Genomic DNA, 14,794 nt, shown 5'->3' with positions numbered 1-14,794 from the left:
ATAGCTTCCGATCTTTCAGTTAACATTAAATAATTAGTTTTTCACTTACTCACAGCAGGTATATGACCAAATCTAATGTGAGCTGCGATTAGTTTCTTCCTTTTTGTCACTGCTTAACCTGTTTTCTGATGTAATAAAGTTAAGAGCTTTTATTTTGCATCTGAAAACCTGCTCAAAGTCACCATCTAATTTGTGTTCAAATCATTTCAAAAGCACACTAACTGAAATCGTATTATACTGAGCCATGATTTTTCTTTTCCATTATAATAGTTTTTGTTTATGCTTAAGGTTTAAACAAAGTATATAATCAACATTATTTGTCATATTTGAAGTAGTGTCCTCTCCTATTCCTAATGGATAATTTTAACCCTATTTCTAAAAAATACAGTAAAAATGAATTTTATCTGAATTAGAGCTTTTAAAATTTGGCCTCCAGCTTTTCTTGAAACTATTTCAAAATGCAACTAAACATATAGTGTTAGAGGCTGAAAAAGGAACATTATTCCAATTGATCTGATAGAATACTACTGATCCAATGTATGCACTCTGATTGCAGGATCTGGCTTGAGCTGACATTTCTAATTTAGCGCAAAAATATCAAATCTTAGTCTTAGCTTTTGAGAGATGGTGAGGCTTTCAAAGAAAAACATCACTGAAAGGTGAAAAGAGCAACTTTAAAATTTTAAGATGTTGTAACATGTAAATTAATGTTTTATGATATACCCTAATTTTTGACATAAATTTCAGTTACTGATTAAAATGTTTCCAATTAACATTGAGTGTTTTGATTGGTTGACTTGCTCAATTATTTTATTGGTAAGTTATCCTGACTGGTCATTCAGGACTGGAGATTTCTCACATTCTCACTAGCAATTTTCTTGCTACTTACCTTACTTTGGATTCATATTTTTCCTACTTATTATTTGCTGCTGCTTTACTTTAAACCAATCAACAAAACATGATGTGGAAAATTATACATAAATTAAGTGCAAAAGAAGCAAATGTGATGTGAGAACTTTTTCACACAGCAAGTGGCTCGAGTCTGGAATGCACTGCCTGGAACTGTGGTGGAGGAAAGTTTAATCGAGGCATTCAAGGGGTCATTAGAAGATTATTTGAATAGAAACAATGTGCAAGGGTACAGGGAAAAGGCAGGAGAATGGCACTAACTCATAATGCTCATTCGGAGAGCTGGTGCAAGCATGATGGGCCGAATGGCCTCCTTTTGTGCTGTAACATTCTGAGATTCTGTGAAGTGTAACATTTACAGGAAGTCTGTGCTATATGCAAAAAAAATGATAAAAATATATCTGTCTACCCATGTATAATCCTTGAGTTAGAAACACTTAAATAATTCCAGCCCATTGAAATAAGTGGATACCACTTTCTGCTCTTTTCTGTATAAGATGACGTTGTTACCTCTTTTAAAGAAAATTACAAGAACAACTGTTCTTGCTGTGAAAGTGCTGTTGTAACTTCCTTCAGCCTATTAGATTAAACATTGATAAAAAGAATAGCGTTTTTCTAACTAATTGTGAGCAATGTCATGGGAGGTAGACAGTTTAGTAGATCTCCCAGGTTGTTGCTCAGTCAGTTCTCTGTTCCCTTGATCTCTTGTCTATTTCATTCTGTCATGTTGGCCTGTCTTAGCCTCTCTGTCGTAGCACGTTTGTGTTTTTCTGAGAGGGTGCCCTTTTTGGATGATTATCTCCATATTCTGTGTCTGTCTGTCTCATGCACACGCACAATCTCTTGTGTACAATTCCTCTTTCATCCTTTGGAGGTTTTATGTCTCTCTGTCACTGTGATGTCTGCCTAGCTAATCTCAGTGTCCACTCTTTTATTGCGCTTTATCTTTGTGTATCCACCTATTTCTCTCAAAGCTTTCCTTGGATGATTTTTTTCATCAACATGTGAAACAATTATTTGTCATCATCAATCTCTATGCCCTACTAATTTTTCTGCTTGCATGCTCTGTTTGTCTGTCTGTCTCTCGCTCTCCATCTCTGTACCCTCAAATATGTAGCTTTTTTTGCACTCAGGTTTCTGACTTCAGTGCTGTGTCTTTGCTGCATGAATCACTATCTGTCCATTGATGTGCCCTCACAATCTGTTGTCCACAATCATTTGTGTCTATTGCAATATCTTCCAGACATATAGGTAAAATATATAGAAAAGGTAAAACGTTTAAAATTACATCTGAACAGAGTAGACGAACAAGACAAACTGAAATAAAGAGATTTCCCTCATGCCTCCATCAATGGTTCTATAGTCTACATTATTGGTGTCCTTCCCCCCACCCCTTTTTTCAGTGGGACTCGTACTCTTTAGGGAGCCAGTCCATCCTCAGATAGGAGAGGCTCAAACTTGCTTGACATCACAACCTAGTGGGAAGATCATGCAACAACATATTTATTTTAAACTATAATTAAATAAGCAGCATTGATATTAAATGTTAGCATAAAAAATGACAACATATCATCAAAGAAGCAATATGTGTGTGTGTGTGTGTGTGTGTGCACCGATTTAAGTATATAGATATATATGTCCAGCACCCAACATGTCTGTCACGTTACAGTTGCAACACTGTCCTTGGAAATTTTCACTCTCTTGACGTGTGAAGTTTACCAGCATTAGCAATTATCTGCTGATTAACATCAGTAGTTTATAAGTAGATATGGGCAGCCTAGATTTGTTTATATAAAGCAATGGTCTTAAAAGGCACAGACCAAATTTGCTGCTAAACAAGATAACCTATCAGCACTCCCGCAGGAAACCCTCTAATTTGCTTTGATTCTGCAATAAAATTCCACTGAGTAATGTTTACTCCTTTAAAGTCCCTTTATTGTCATCTAACTTTTCTGATCAGGTACAGGTGATGATGTTACTGGACTAGTAAGCCAGAGGCCTCGACTAATGACCCTGAGTTCAAATCCCACTAAAGCAGCTGGGAAATGTAAATTCAGTTAATTAAGTAATCTAGCAACAATAATGGTGACTGTGAAACAACCAGATTTTGTTTAAAAACCCATCTAGTTCACTAATCCCCTTTTGGGAAGAAAATCTGATTCGATCTGGCCCAATGTGGTTGACTCTTAACTGCTTTCTGAAATGGCCTAGAAAGCCACTCAGTTGTATCAAGCTGCTATGAGAAACAGTAAGAATAAAAGCAGATGGACCATCTGACATCAACAAGGGAACTGGACATGATAAAGGCACACCCAGTCCAGTCAACCCTGCAAAGTCACCTGACATCTGGGTACTTGTACCAAAATTAGAAGAGTTGTCCCATTAACTTGTCAACCCACAGCCTAACATAGTCATACTCAGAATCATACCTTACCGCCAAAGTCACAGACTCCTCCATCACAATCTCTGGATATGTTCTGTTTCCAAGATGGATCCACCAGAGGAGGCAGCATAATGCTAGACAGTCGGAGTCGTCGACGTTGACTCCAGACCCCATGAAGTTTCATGCCATCAGGTAAAACATGGGCAAGGAAACCCCCCTGCTGATTATCACCTACTGTCCTGCCTCAACTGATGGATCAGTGATTCTTCATGTTTAGCACTACTTGGAAGAAGTGCTGAGGGTAGCAAAGGCACAGAAAGTAGCCTAGTTAGAGAACTTTAATGTCCATTCCCAAAAGCGGCTTCGTAGTATTATTGTGCCAAATCCCTGAACACATTCTAGGTCACCATTTACCAGAAACTTACAGGTGCAGGACAAAACTGCAAGATTGTGTCTGTGGCAAGTGGTAAGCAAAGCAACTCCAAGTGAGGGGAAGAAAATTGACCTCGTGCTTACCCAGTCTACCTAGAGGGCACCCTCCATTTTGTGTGTGTGGCCACCAACCCTGGTTCAAAGTATAGAAAAGCATGCCAGAAGCAACATGAAGCTTACAATGAGATGTCAACCTGGCTAAGCAACTATATGCATGCTAAATAGCCAAAACAGTATGCTATAGACAGACCTTAGTATTTGCACAACCAAAGGATCAGATCAAAACTTGGCAGTCTTATCACATCCAGTCATGAATGGTGGTAGACAATTAAACAACTAATGGACAGAGGAGGCACACAAACTTTCCATCTTGATGGTGGTGGGGCTGAGCACATCAATGCAAAAGATAAGGCTGAAACATTTGCATAAAAGCAAAATACTGCGGATGCTGGAAATCTGAAATTAAAACAGAAAATGCTGAAAAAACTCAGCAGGTCTGGCAGAGAGAGAAAAACAGAGTTAATGTTTCAAGTTCATATGACTTCTTTAGAGCTGAAACATTTGTAGCCAGAAGTGCCTAGTGGGTGATCCATCTTGACGTCCTCCTAAGCTCGCCATAATCACTGAAACCAGTCCTCAGTTAATTTAATTCCATGTGCTATCAAGAAATGGCTGAGCGAACAGGATGCAGCAAAGGCTGTTGGCCCTGACAACATCCCAGCTGTAGTCCTGAAAACTTGTGCTCCAGAACAATTCACACCTCCAGCCAAGCTGCTCCAGTACAGCGACAACATTGGCATCTACCTGACAAAATGGAAAATTGCCCATGTATGTCCTGTCCTGAGAAAGCAGGATGAATCCAATTTGGCCAATTGCTGTCTAATCAACCTACTCTACCATTAGCAATGTGACGGAAGGTGTAGGGTGTTGTCTGTTGTAGGGTGTTGGCTATCGTTAGGTAGGTCTTAATGAAGTCGTCTTAGTTTTAAGTAGGTTAACTGTATATATTTATTAACTACAAGAACTATGTACATATAAACGGTAAAGGTTCAAGCTAGGAGCTATCTCCATGCTTTCTTGTACACATGGCTCTGTCCAGCACTAAACTGACCCCCAGGTGTGGGCCATGTGTTTTGATGTCACTCTGTGGGTGGTACTATACTCAGTCCCATGTTAACCGTATATATGCCAGACCCTTATACTACACCTCCCTCCAAGTCTTTATCCAGTGCATTTCAAGTTATTCTAGTTTACCCCAAGTAGTTACATTGTTATTACTAAACCATCTCCTCCCTTCAAATCTCTGGGTTCATAGGTTCAGGTGGCCTGGAGGCCTTATAACTTTTCCATTTCTCATTCACACTACTGTCAGAGGAGTGGTAGGCTCTAGTTGCAGGTAAACTCTGTTGATTTGGAGGTTGTTCTGGCATCTGGGTATTTCTTCTTCCTCTTTTCCATTCCTCGGTATCAAGCTGCTCTTTGTTGATTCGGCAGTTGTAATAATAGGTAGTTGTTGATTTATCCTGTTTTTTCTGGGGTCGATGAATGCTGTGCTCATCCCCATACTTTTTTTTCTCCTTTCATCGTGTGGGTCATTGCCATGTCCTCTGTGATGGAAGATGGCCTATCTTGTTATGAGGATGTGTCTTTTTTTTTACTAAGCTCATCTTTGTGTTTGGCTGTGTGGTGTGGTTGAGGCTTTTCTGGTTGCTGGCTGCTCTCTTGTTTATTCTCCACTGAAGATGTCATGGTAACCATCTGGGTGGTTGGCTGGCCTGACCAATGAGGCTTTCGGTCACCTGTAACGAAATTTAGACAAACCTGGTCAGCAAAGAGAAGACAGTTCAAAGGTTAAGTCCCAGTCAGGATTCTCTTGTTTGAGCTCTCAGGAGCTTGCAGTTCTATATAATTTACGACAGCAGTTGTCTTGATACCTTATGCCATTTTGAGGAGATTCAGGGCTACACGGGCAACCCCCCTTAAGAGAGAAAAAGACTGTTTACAGCTGACATACATTAGCTCAAATATTTGTTTGCTGCTACACCTTAGTGTTCCAGAATCATACTTATGACCGGAAGTTGGATTCCTGCAGCCCCATAGAGTGGTGTGTCTGTTGTTCAAAGCCAGAAGTGTCTTAGTCATGGTTCTTTGTCTGATAGGACCATAACACTGGCTCCCATGTCCAATTTAAAGTTTGTGAGATGGCCGTTAACTGAAATGCCTGCGATCCAATACAAAAATGCAGGATCTTGACCTCACCCAAGAAGCATGGCTGTGTCCTTTTGGTGTGCAGTCTGTCTCATCAATCATCTTTGGGTCTTCTGTGAGCTTAGCTGTTTTGGTCTTGCACAGTTTGCCAAAGTGTTCAGTTCTGTTACATTGAAAGCATGGGGCTGAAATTGCAGGACACTGATCTTGGCTGAGGGGATGCTTTGCTTCATGGCGCTGGCATGGTCGCTCTACAGGTCAGTTAGGATATTGCTTCCCTTGGCCTGGAGTGCCCCTGTTTCTGTGCTATTTAACTAACTGGACTGTGGGGTTTCCTTTGTAGTATGGTTTACTTTCTCTTAAAATGGACCTATGCTGCACACAGAGTTCAACAATCTGGATAACTTTCTCGAGGGTTAGATCTTCCTTTGCTTTCAACATGTCTGAGTGCATGTTGTGTGCTACTCCTACAACTATTCTATCCCTGATAAATTCAGATTTTAGGTCTTTATATTTGTAGTCTTCAGCCATCCTGCGTAGATCATTAATGAATGATTCAACGGATGCTGGACTTGCTTATTAAATTTAGCCCTTTTGAGGATTTTGTTGCTTCTTAGGTTAAAATAAACATTGAATGATTTTAGTATTTCTTCAAATTTAGCCAATGATTCTTTGTTTCCTTTTCTAGCAATAATTTTGTCCACTATCGGGCCTACCGAATGGTGTGGGCCCAAACACTCCTTTCAAGTGAAGCAGCATTTCACTTGCACTTCCCTCAATTTAGTCTACTGCATTCGCTGCTCCCAATGCAGTTCCCTCTACATTGGGGAGACCAAACGCAGACTGGGTGACTGCTTTGCGGAACACCTTCGGTCTGTCCGCAAGCATGACCCAGACCTCCCTGTCGCTTGCCATTTCAACAATCCACCCTGCTCTCGTGCCCACATGTCCGTCCTTGGCCTGCTGCAATGTTCCAGTGAAGCTCAACGCAAACTGGAGGAACAGCACCTCATCTTCTGACTAGGCACTTTACAGCCTTCCGGACTTAATATTGAGTTCAACAACTTTAGATCATGAACTCTCTCCTCCATCCCCACCCCCTTTCCGATCTCCCTTTTTCCAATAATTTATATAGATTTTTCTTTTTCCACCTATTTCCATTATTTTTAAATGTATTTCCATCCATTGTTTTATCTCCACCTTTTAGCCTATTTCGATCCCTTCCCCCCACCCCACCCCTACTAGGGCTATCTGTACCTTGCTCGTCCTGCTTTCTACCCTTAATATCACCTAATAGCACATAACTTAGCTAATGTCACCACCGTCAACACCTCTTTGTCCTTTTGTCTATGACATCTTTGGCAATCTCTTCTTTGCCTCTACCTATCACTGGTCCTCTATCCAGCTCTACTTGTCCCACCCCCCCCCCTTAAACCAGCTTATATTTCACCTCTCTTCTATTTTTCCTTTGTTACAGTTTAATAGGACAAATTAGCTTAATGTGCACTGTTTTAATTGGTATTTTTGTTTTTGTTGTGTGTTAACTTGTTCAGCTTCTGTCTTTTTACCTAGACCTGAAGCAATCGTATATCTAAGGAATCATTTTCTCAAGTCCGCAATTATGCAATTGATATGGGCCTTGGATAAGATTTCTGATCCATAGTTGAAAAGTGTAGGTTCAGCTTTAAGAAGTTGTTGAAATTCCAGCTGTCGCCACCGTTCACTTGAAGACAAGGGATTCACCCGCGCCTACCAGCCCTGGCGGAGTCCCGCTATAACGATGCTTGCACTCAGTCCTGAAAAAAAATTTAAACAACTGCTTGGATCGATTGGCTGCAGACTCCTTCTTTTCAGCACTACGCTTTAGGGTTGTGAAACCATTGACTCCTGGCCTTTTCTGGTCTTTAAAGCTGAGCTGCTTCCATAGTTGTGATTCTCCTGAATTAATTAATTAATTTCCTTTCCAGAGTGAACTGAGTGTTCTGGCGCCGGCTCAGGAATCTGGTTTTTCTGGTGGAGTTTTTAAATGGCAGTTTCTGACCGCCAAACTATTTAAAAGTTTCTCAGGACTTGCCATATCCTGGAATTTAAAAGTTTTAGCTCACCTCTGCTAGGTCTGCTGACTGCACCCTGGGAACTGAAGCCAGACTTCCACAAAATCTTCTGCTGTGGCGAGGAATTTTAAATTTCTGTCTTCAGCTTCCAAGCCTTTCTTTGGAGCTTTTCCCTAGCAATTTTCTTCTGCGCACCTGCTTCTTGAACTTTTCTTCAGGTCAGACTGCTTCGAATTTTTCTTTAGCCTTGCAGGATTTCAGTTTTTATCTGTATTTTTGCAAGGTTTTGGGTTTTTCCATTTGCAGCCGCCATGTTGTAGGGTGTTGGATACAATACGTTAGGTCCGAATGAAGTCTTTGTAGCCTCAAGCAGGCTAACTATGTACATACATACAGTAAAAGGTTCAAGCTAGGAGCTGTCTCCATGCACGTACACACGGATCTGTCCAACACTACGCTGACCCCTAAGTGCAGGTCATGTGTTCTCTTGCATCACTATGTGGGCAATACTGTACTCAGTCCCACGTTAACCCCATATGTGCCAGACTCTTGTATTACATAAATAATGACTTAATGGCTTCAAACTTTTATTCTTCAAGCATAAAGAGGAACTTAAAGAATATGGCATAAAGTTGGTGTTTTTCTCGGGCCCTAATTGTTAATGCTTGATTTAGGCAAGATTTTACATTCCTGTATATGCTGATAAGGTTCTCAAGAAATTTTGGTGCAACTTGCCAAAAGGAAGATAAATATAAATTTTGGCACTTACACTATTTCATGAAATTCTGGACCACATCCTTTACCTATTTGTCTATAACCTTATACTTTTGTGCAAGATATACAAACTTCTATTTTTTTTTGTACAATGGAAAATTCCCTCATATTATTACTGCCTCATGTTAATTCATATTAGCATTAGTGTCTCTTTATTCCTGAAAAAACTTACTACTTTTGGTGTACTGACTTCATAACAAGTGGGGGAAAGTTGATTGTTTTGCAATCTTCAGAGCAATCAATTAAGGCTGCAGCAGATTACAAGCTAATGATAACACAATAATTGAATATATTTAACATAATTTATTTTCTAATTATCTATATTTCCCTGTAAGAGCATCAACTAGGTATGACTAATCTGTTTGACAAGGCAAGATATTTTCACAAATTTCATCTGTATTGACTTAAAGTAGATTTAGGTTACTTTTCAATAATAGGGCTGAACTGTCCCCCACAGAAACTTGCAAGTTAGCCTGAGCAACTGTGTTATAAGTACTTTTTAGATTGAGTATGAGATGTTAGACAATTTAGACATTTACATCTGTCCTTTTTCCTGAGGAATTCATTTATAGGCATAGACTGCTGTTACATATCTGTGGCTGCAAAGTAATATGGTAATTAGTTAGTAACTATTCATGGAAAGAAGAAAGGCTATGTGAAGTATTAACAGAATTTAGCTTGAACAACCATGATTCAAGGTCAGGTGGGGATGTCCAGAAGAGTTCAAAAATGAGATGCTCCCCCCCGGCCCCTCAATTAATAGACATGTACGAAACAATATGTATATGCCATCTTCAGCTACGTGAGTGACCATTTAAATATTTAAAAATGAATACTCCCATTAAAGTTGCATTCTTGCTATTTTTTTGTAGTAAATATATAGGTGGAAGCAAAGACTTCCTGAAAAGGAAACAGTTGAATGGCAATGGGGAAGAAACAGGATGGCACGACTTAGATGCATCTTTCAAAGAGCTGGCACATGCATGATGGGCTGAATGGTTTCCTTCCCTGCTGTATGATTCTGAAATATTTCAGCCCCTTTTATTAGAAACGTGAGAAGGATTTTATAATGCAAGCCCAATTCAGGAAGGTCCCCAGCATCAGGATGCTGGTCTTCAGCCAGTTTGATTCACTCCATGTGATAACAAGAAATGACTGAAGGCACTGGATACTGCAAAAGCTATGGGTGCTGACAACATTCCAGCAATAGTACTGGAGGCTTGTGCTCCAGAACTAGCTGCGCCCCTAGCTAAACTGTTCCAGTACAGCTACAACATTGGCATCTACCTGGCAATATGGAAAACTGCCCAGGTATGTCCTGTCCACAAAAAGCAGGACAAATCCAATCCGGCCAATCACCACCCCATCAATCTACTCTCTGTGATCAGAAAAGTGATGGAAGGGGTCGTCTACAATGCTATCAAGTGGCAGTTGCCCAGCAATATACTGCTCACTCATGCTAAGTTTGGGTTCTGCTAAGGCCACTCGGCTCCTGACCTCATTACAGCCTCAACCCAAATATGGGCAAAATAGCTGAACTCCAGAGGCGAGGTGAGAGTGACTGCCCTTGATATCAAGGCAGCATTTGACCAAGTGTGGCATCAAGGAGCTCTAGCAAAATTGGAGTCAACGGGAATCAGGGTGACAGCTCTCCACTGGTTGGAGCCATACCTAGCACAAAGGAAGATGGTTGTGGTTGTTGAAAGTCAATCATCTCAGTCTCCGGATATCACTGCAGGAGTTCCTCAGGGTAGTGTCATAGGCCCAGTCATCTTCAGCTGCTTCACCAATGACTTCCCTCCATCGTAAGGTCAGAAGTGGGAATGTTTGCTGATGATTGCACAGTGTTCAAAGCCATTCTCGTCTCCTCAGATATTGAAGTAGTGCGTGTCCATATGCAGCAAGACCTGGACAGCATTCAAGCTTGGGCTGCTAAGTGGCAAATAATATTTGTGCCACACTAGTGCCAGGCAGTGACCATCTCCAATAAGAGAGAATCCAACCCATGACATTCAATGCATTACCATCACTGAATCCCCCACTATCAACATCCTGGGGGTTACCATTGATCAGAAACTAAACTGGACTAGCCATATACATACTATGACTAAAAGAGCAGGTCAGAGGTTGGGAATTCGGTGGTGAGTAACTTGCCTGACTCTCCCAGTGCCTGTTGACCACTAAACAAGGCACACGTCAGGAATGTGATGAAATACTCTCCACATACTTGGATGAGTGCAGCTCCAATAACAGTAAAAAGCTCGACACCATCCAGGACAAAGCAGCCCACTTCACTGGCATCCCATCCACCACCTACAACGCCCATTCCCTCCACCACTGACACACAGTGGTAGCAGTGTGGACCATCTACAAGATGCACTGCAACAACTCACCAAAGCTCCTTCAACAGCATCTTATAATCCCCCAATCTCTACCAACTAGGATGACGAGGGCAGGAGATGTATGGGAACACCACCACCTGCAAGTTCCCCTTAAAGCCACACACCATTTTGACTTGGAACTACATCACTGTTCCTTCACTACTTTGTCAAAATCCTGGAAACCCTACCCTAACAGCATTGTGGGTGTACCTACATGACATGGATTGCAGCAGTTCAAGAAGGCAGCTCGCCTTCTCAAGGGCAATTTGGGATGGGCAATAAAAATGCTGGCCTAGCCAGCAACTCCCACATCTCATGAAAGAATTTTTAAAAAGTGCAAGATGTACATTGTGACAATTAATTAACATTCTTTTACTTTTTATCTTTTTTTGTCAAAGGGAAGTGGTTATCACCAAGATTATAGTGAACATTTGGAATTTCTGTCATTCCAACCCTAGACAACTGGTTAACTCAGTGCTAGTTTGCCTTTAACTTTATCCGTTTTAGTAATACTAACTCTCTTGCATTAATTCTGATTTTTTTTTCCGGCCGTGGTATATCTACCTAATTAGTAAAGCCATACATACTGCTAAATTTTCTTCCCATCAGTGAAAGGATAGTGGAATAATTGAAAAATAGCTAATCAGCAGGAAAGGATGCCTGTAAGTGTAACTCATTGTTTACCTTTGAGTGTATTTGCCTGAAACTAAATTACTCATTTCCCTTTTCTTTAATCACAGGAGGAGACAGCATTCAGTTATACTTCTTGATATAGATGAAACTTGGTAAGAAGCACTCTACTGGGGCAATCCACTACTTGAACCCCACTGCCGTTACCTTTCTTGTACTCGTATATCTTCCTCTGCTTCAAATATTTATCAAGTTTTTCTAGAAAAGCTGCAACAGTCTTTCCTTCAACTGTTGCCTGTGACAAAGTGCTCCATGGTCTAACAACCCCCTGTGTAAAGAAAGTTCTGTTAACTGCCTAAAAATACAGGCAATTAACAATTAATGTATAATCTTCACAAGTTTAAAATGAAGAACAGACTCAATTTCAAATAATTCCTGAGCTCCCCTTACACAAGACTTCATCTCATGAATATTTGAGGTGATGTGCTTCTCTCCCAAGACTAGATGAATAATGTTGTATGGTGGCTCCAGTGCCCAAGATTGAGTGTCTGACTACATAAATTGAATAGCTCCGTCAGCAGTTTTATTGCAAGAAGTAGAATTTAAGAGGTTTTTTTTTGTTTTTAAAAAGTTGCTGAACTTAAGTTGGTTTCCAGTCAGATTGTTGGCCGGAGTTGTTGGTGTGTAAAGTGAGCCATTGTCTTCTGGGATATGTTATTTCCATGTGATAAGTATCTGCCCAATATTGAAAAAGCATCAATAGAGGCCAACTCCTTTTCAGGTGTGAATTTAGAAGCACCACTTACCTGGATTGCACTAACTCATCTGGTAGAAGCCCTGGAATAGGTCACCCTGTAAACTTGATACCTAGAAACATCAGGAAGGGAAATAGGACAGATAAATTTGTGAACCGTTGCTGAGTTCACTGTGAAGGAAAAGAGATAAATTTCCTAAGTTTTACTAAATTATTTTCACACATTATCACATTCAGCAATTTTTGAACCTGTAACACAATCTTTAGGAACAATTGCATGTGATCTGGCACTATGATGGTTTTATTTAAATGTTCCTGCCAATTGAAATTTGTATTTGTGTTGAGCGCTTACCATAGTTAATTACATGTTGCTTCCTTGTTTATATAATGTGTTCACTAACTGGAATGCAGCTAAAAGCTCAGTATTTACCATAATGTGAATGGTTACTTGTGGCTATTGTACATACCAGGGATATGGGAGTATTGAGACTGCATAAACTAATAGCATTATGCACTCCTGGGAATTCTGTATCCAGCTTGTATGGAAGCAAAGGTTTTGGAACAAGCTTGTTCTTTTTTTTTTATATACAATTTATTTATATAGACCCTAAACTCACTCAGAATGGCTGATACCGTAGTGGACACCACCAAAGAGGTCAAGCCCAAGGTGAGCAGTTTACAAGCTTGTTCTTGTTTCACCCAGCTCAAACCAGTTTTCATTTAGTAACACAGCAGAATTCAAACAGTGATAAGCAATTATTTAATGAGCTTTAATATACCCTTGAAAATAGAGGCAATTTCAGATACAGTGTATAGAAGTACTAGGCAATGTGCATCTTTCTGTTCAGAATTTCTAGAGTGTTTTAAACTTAAGATGTCTTTAGTTTTTTAAATAGAAGCTTTCTACATTCAAATCACAAATCCTTTTGAACAATACAGCCTCTTAAGTAAAGTTAATATTTTATAGGTGCTGTCAATAAAAAAAGCTATTTAGTCCTTTTGCCCTGGTACAACCTTTCTTGCACAAAAGGCATTCTTCACTGTACTTAATTGTTATCCTAAAAAAAAGATGCAGAAGCACTGTCCTTTTATAGGTGAATAAACTTGGATAATCACTGGAAAAGTTTGGGAAGCCTGCTACCATTCTTTGGTTTTGGACTTTTATGTAGGATTTCTTATACTACAGGATTTAACAGTAAACTTCAAATTAAGCATCTCATGTATCTCAGAGTGCTGTGATGTAAATTTTATGCATGCACTGCGCTGCCAACAAAAATAAGTGGACATAATGTATAATTTTTTTGAAAGCTAACTTTTTCAAAACAAAGTATTTCAAAAAATCATCATCCTCTCTGATATATGTAAAGTCATGTAGGTTTTGGAGTCAGATTTGGAGAATGAACAAGGAAATGTGATTAGGGTAGATAGCTCTGCCAGCACTGCCACAGACTAAGTGGCTGGACATTCATCTCCTGCGCTGAAATTTCTTTGTTTCTGTGATCTTGCTTGTTGCAGAAAAAGCACAAATAGAAACTAAAATATGTTATATTTGGTATGAACTCAGGCGATTAGGAGGAAGAAAGAGGAAAGGGAACAATCTAGATAACCATAAACCGTACTTTTCTTGAATATAGTACTTAGAATTAGCAACTTAGACTGGGATTTTCTGGCCTGTTGTGGTGAGACTTGCCGTGGGAGATCCGGCGGCCCAGCCAGAAGTCCATTGACTTTCGGCGGAACCAGATGATCCTGGCGGCAAGTGGGGCTGGAAAATCCAGCCCTAAGAAACTTCCCTGTCCTAATATTAATGTATGCTGGCCACAAAATAATAACCTTGATTATTTTCAATTCTTGGGGCAGAATTTCCCTCTAGGCTCAGAAAAACCCGACCTACGCTCTTTCACCACTCTCAAACTGCATGCCCGACCCATGCCTTTTTGTCTTTTCACAACAGGGTCAGCGTTGCAGTGCAGTTTGCAAGCCACGAACCAGTGCAGGAGGCGCCCAGGTGCAGAGATGGGCCAGTTAGAAGACCTACCTCGGTTCTCTAAGACAGCATCCCAGCCCCCTAAACTTCATCCCTCACTCCCCTATCCAGCCCCCATGCCAGCACATGCCTCAGATTGCCCATGCCACAGCCATGCCCCCATGTTTCCTCCATGCCCCCTCAGATCATTGATGCCACCTCTGCCCCATGCATTACCCATGCTACCTCTATGCCCCCATGTATCCTCCATAGTCATCCCACCCTGTATACACTATGTACAGG

The 14,794-nt window shown here is 40.4% G+C and overlaps 1 protein-coding gene across 3 annotated transcripts in view; it reads left to right on the top strand.

Annotated features, from left to right (window-relative positions):
- Positions 1-14,794, top strand: part of sptbn1 (spectrin, beta, non-erythrocytic 1) — a 278,283-nt gene that overhangs the window by 16,499 nt on the left and 246,990 nt on the right. The window contains exon 2 of one of the 3 annotated variants that reach the window (XM_078556983.1): positions 11,882-11,926. The exons of the other annotated variants lie outside the window; for them this stretch is intronic. The gene's annotated coding sequence lies outside the window, so the exon portion shown is untranslated. The remainder of the gene's footprint in view (positions 1-11,881; positions 11,927-14,794) is intronic. 3 annotated transcript variants of the gene reach the window in all.

Source organism: Cetorhinus maximus, chromosome 14 (assembly GCF_964194155.1).
Source record: "Cetorhinus maximus chromosome 14, sCetMax3.hap1.1, whole genome shotgun sequence".
Taxonomy (NCBI): Eukaryota; Metazoa; Chordata; class Chondrichthyes; order Lamniformes; family Cetorhinidae; genus Cetorhinus; species Cetorhinus maximus.
This window is presented reverse-complemented; position numbering and strand designations above follow the sequence as displayed.